The 4,835-nt window shown below is 40.7% G+C and overlaps 1 pseudogene; it reads right to left on the bottom strand.

The window, feature by feature from the left end:
* Window positions 1–2,806: 2,806 nt before the first annotated feature.
* LOC123843469 (small ribosomal subunit protein uS5-like) lies at window positions 2,807–3,655 on the bottom strand (annotated as a pseudogene).
* Between the last annotated feature and the right edge of the window lie 1,180 nt (window positions 3,656–4,835).

Raw genomic sequence — 4,835 nt, 5'->3', positions numbered from 1 at the left:
TGTGTGTTATAAGACAAAAGACTGAACTTTTTTTTCACTTTTGCTCACCACTGCAGTGGTAATGCTATGAGTCCACACTGAGTCCCTTTACGGCTGTTAGGAAGCTTAAGAGAAAGAAACCATCACCACCTTCAGTGAAAACAATGAGACCCATGCTAGCATCAGTCCAGATTCCCGTCTGGCTAACACAGCAGCACTGAGATGAACTGCACAGGTGACCATCAAGGGCTTATGGAGCAGCACTCAAGGCCAGGGCTCCTGATCAGACAAAGTAGAAGAGTCATGGGAGGTAAGAGTCAAATTCTGAAATGGGTTCCAACCGTTGTCATCCGAAGAAATACCTTTCGATCATGCTGTACCCCCCCAAAAGTCTGTACATCCTGACATAAAATACGTATAGAACTGGAGTGAAAAATCCCTCAAATTTTAAGTATTCTCTGATTAGCCTACCACTTTCCCATCTTCTGGGGATTTAAGAGGGCTCGTTCAGACTTTGCCTATTCAGATCCAACATTACTATTTTGAAGTTTTGACTACTTCCTCCTAGAAACCCATTCCCCTTTGCTCCCCAAACACTATTCTCTCCTGGTTTTTCTCCTGCAGCTCTTCAAACTCCTTTGGGATTCCCCCTCTCTCTGCTACATTGTTAAATGGATGCTCACATCTCTATTCACTCTACTCTCCCTTCTTTAGTGATCATATCCATAGCCAGGGCTTTTACATCCCCCCTGCATACTTATGAACCTCAGTTATTATTTCCAGACTGATCTCTCTGCTGAGCTCCAGACCTGCCTATTCAATACATTTCTTAGACATTTGACTCTATCACAAATCGTGATAGACGGTACTTCCCGCTAATATCCAACCTCCTTCTCTTTGATCAGTTACACAACAGAAGTTAGAGAAGTCAAATTCTCCTTTAGCATCCTTTCTTGCAACTAGAGTTGACCAAATTATATACTTCTGGTCAGTAAGATATAAACAGTAGTCTTATGCAAAGGCTTCTGGGAAAGCAAAATCTATTCTTTGTTCCCTGCCTTTTATTCTAATCCAGGTTGATGGTTACTGCCTTATCATGTATTTCTTAGTCATTTCAATGTCTTATTTTGTGATGTGTCTTTCATCATTTTTCTATTGTGGTATAGTTTTTAATTGACTTGTAGGAGCCTGTATCTATTGTAGAAACAAATCTGCTGGATAAAGGTACTGAGAATATTTTATTACAGTCTCTGTGTCACTTTTTAACTTTCTTAATTTTGTCCTTTAATGAACGAAAGTTCCCAATTCCACTATATTCTAATTTTTCTTTTTTTTTCCTTAGGCGTAGTGTTTTTTCATATCCTGTTCAGAAAATTTCTGCCTATGCTGGAATCATGAATATGTTTTCCTATGTTTCCCCCCTAACATAGTGGTTTTAATTTCATAATTAATTCGTTTTAGGTAATTAGATATTAATACACACATAATCAAGTTTGTAATTTTTGTTACTGCTTTTATTTACTATCATATTTCCCCCTTATGAAATTCCTCCCTCATGTCAACATCACATGATTTTTCAACAGTATTTTCTTGGTCCCTTTTACTGTTTAATTTTTTTATCTGTATCTTTAACACATCTGCCATTTCTCTAAGGTAACATATGACCATATACACTTAATATTTGTCTTACCTACTTAACTTGTTGCTTCTATATCATTTAATGGATAGTCCAACATTTCACCCGATTTGAAATGTCGACTTTAACTATGATTAAGTTTTTGGGTTTTTTAAAGATTTTATTTATCCATTTGACAGAGAGAGAGAGCATGCAAGAGAGGGAGAGAGCGGACAAACAGGGGGAGTGGCAGGCAGAGGGAGAGGGAGAAGCAGGCTCTCTGCTGAGGGGAGCCTGACGCGGGGCTCGATCCCAGGACCCCGGGACCATGACCTGAGCCCAAGGCAGACACCCAAACAACTGAGCCACCCAGGTGCCCCCACAGTATGGTAAGTTTATATCTAAAATTACATTTCTTTCTGTACGTTCAAGTCTCCTCAACTCCACTGTCTATCAATCTATATACTGATACCCACACTTTGGTTACTGTAGTTTTCCAATACATGATACTATCTATAAGATTAGATACTCTCACAAAGCTGCACACTTCTCAGTGTATTTCTTTTAGAATTTTGTCCTTGCTATTCTCACATTTATTTGTTTGGATAAACTATAGAATGCCTATTTTCAAGTTCAGAAAAAAATAACATGCCACTGGGATCTTCACAGGAATTGCGTTAAATGTACAGATTGGCTGAAGATACAATTATCATCTTTATAGCACTGAGGCATCCATCCAAGAAAATAATGCGTGTCTCCATTTAGCCAATCCTTCCTCTAAGACTCTCCTTAAAATTATGTAATTTTCTTCATATAGGTCTTACCCATCTGGAGCTTTTTCTTAAGCTTTAAATTTGTTGGATGGGCTTAGAGTATTGCATTTTACTTCTACTTTGTTATATTTGTTTACTTTCAAATCATAAGTGTTATTATAAAGTTTATTTATGAATTCCATATCTGAAGTCATCAAACATAGTTGCTCGGGTTGTGATATGCAATTCCAATGTGCCTCTTTCATATACAGTACAATATAAATGATACTCCTCGGAGCTGTCTGCAGCCTCATTGTTTTACATATTTAAATGAACTTGGCTTTCCTGCTAAACAACTGTATACTTTAATGTCCCTCATTTTTTATTTCAAATTAGTCTTTTTAAAGAAGAAAGGCAAATATTCTTTGTAAATGTATTTAGTATTATTTTTTAACAGGCTTTAATTCACTTCGTTTTTCTTGTATAAAACTATGCGGTGGCCACATCTGGAGCCTGGGTCCGTGTGGGTCTTCACAAGATGGTCAGTGAATTCCTGATAGGGAGACTTGGTGAACGCAGTCTCTTTCCAGAGGTCATAGGTGAGATAGCCGTAGGTCTTGGAAATGGCATCAAAAGTGGCCTTGGTGAAGTTGCCTAGGGTGGCAGTGCAGCCCCGGGCCGGGGTGTAGCAGGTGTCAATACCGGCCATCATCAGTAGCCTCTTGGGCAGTGTGTCTGGGGGCAGGGATGAGGCGCACCAGCACAGAGCCATGGTGGCCAGTCACCTTGCATAGGATGGTATGGGGCTTGCTGATCTTGTTTCCCCACTTGCTTTGCCCCACAGGGACGACGGAAAGCTTGGCCAGGAGGATGGCCCCACAGATGGCAATGGCTACCTCCCCTGGAGTACTTAACACCCAGACCAAGGTGTCTATTGTAATCTCCCATGGCAACAAATGCCCTGAACCTGGTCCGTTGGCCGGCTCATGCCTGCTTTTGCACAGGCAGAATCTTCAAAACCTCATCCTGGAGGGATGGCCTCCAGTTAAAAGACAATGATCTCAGAGTCCTTGATGGGCAGGGAGAAGAGACAGATCTCCTCCAGGGACTTGATCTTCATGCCCTTGACCAGGTGGCCCAGCTTGATGATGGGTATCCACTCCTTGTCCTAAGCCTTGCCTCCACGAGCTCCACACCTTAGTCCTGGCCCCAGTGCTGCTGCCAAAGCCTCCTTGGAGGCCAAGCCAGCCTCCCATTCCAGGGCCCTGGGCCCTCCAGGCCCTCCCACAGCACCGATGTCATCCCCCATTTGGTGTTTTCTTGAAGCAGATAACAAATATTCTTTGTAAATTTTAATTATTTGTCTTTTCCACTATCATCTCAATAGTTTCCTCAGGACTGCAAGCTACAGAAACGCTGAGACCAACAAATGATTATGTAGGATGGTTATAGTTACATAAGAATATAAGAATATGCACTGTAGTAGGTCATGCAACATTTTTCTCACATGGCTCAGTTGTTTCTAGAACTATTTCCACAATCACATTAAACTCAGTATGCTTAACACAGAACTGATCCTCCTCCTCACCCCAAAGAGTGACTCCTAATGACCTATCCTTTTTCTAGTAACTGGTCCCAGGTACACAAAGTTTAAAAAGTTCATTGACATCTTCTCAACCTCCAGCTAACCCACAAATTCAATCAATTCCTCCCTCTTGATGCATTTCAAATCCACTTTTGAATTTCTTCTTTACCTGCCAGCATCCTAAACAAGGTTCATGTTACAATAGTCTGTTTGGCTTCTTTAATTATAACACTTTAACACAAAAAAGTAAACACTTTTATTTCCCACACCAAAGTTTATCCCTACCCCATTCTCTGGGACTAATTTTTGTCCAGGAGGAATGTTCATAGTCAAGCCAATAAGTGGCCTGAGTCCTCACTAACTGGATCCCTTTCCCTGTTCTCTATTCATATTTGATTATATTCTGCCACTGTTCCTGTAGCCTCTCTTCTAACTTCAATGATTTTTCATACATCCTAGTTGCCTAGAGTCTGGTTCTCCAGAACACACCATCAGATCTCCCCCACTGAATGCAACTGCTTGAGCCCCAGCTGTCTCTGAAGGGCTCAAGTTGACGCCAAGCACCAGTAGCCATCTGCTTTGATCTTGTAATTGATTTGGATTCTAACATGACCTCCCTCAGTTTCAGTTCAGTCTTTGTTTAACCTTAGAAAAAATATCTGAGTCTTGTTCCATATTCAGAACACCGACCTTGGCGTCAGCCTACAGATGTTCCCAGGTTACTTGAATAACATAGAGCTATTACTAAAAAGAATAATTAAAGAAAGCAGGCATGTTTAAAACAAATGGCCCCCATGGGAAGGCTAAACAGATAGGAAAAAAAAAAAAAAAGCAGTTTTCACTTTCCTGAAAAAGGCATTTCTCATGATTCAACCATTAAAATCAGTCAACCAAATGCTTTCAT

Source organism: Mirounga angustirostris, unplaced genomic scaffold, assembly GCF_029215605.1.
Source record: "Mirounga angustirostris isolate CCGP_5_RB_7025 unplaced genomic scaffold, mMirAng1.0.hap1 SCAF_11, whole genome shotgun sequence".
NCBI lineage: Eukaryota > Metazoa > Chordata > Mammalia > Carnivora > Phocidae > Mirounga > Mirounga angustirostris.
Note: the sequence above shows the minus strand (reverse complement) of the source record. Positions and strands in the feature narration are given on the sequence as shown.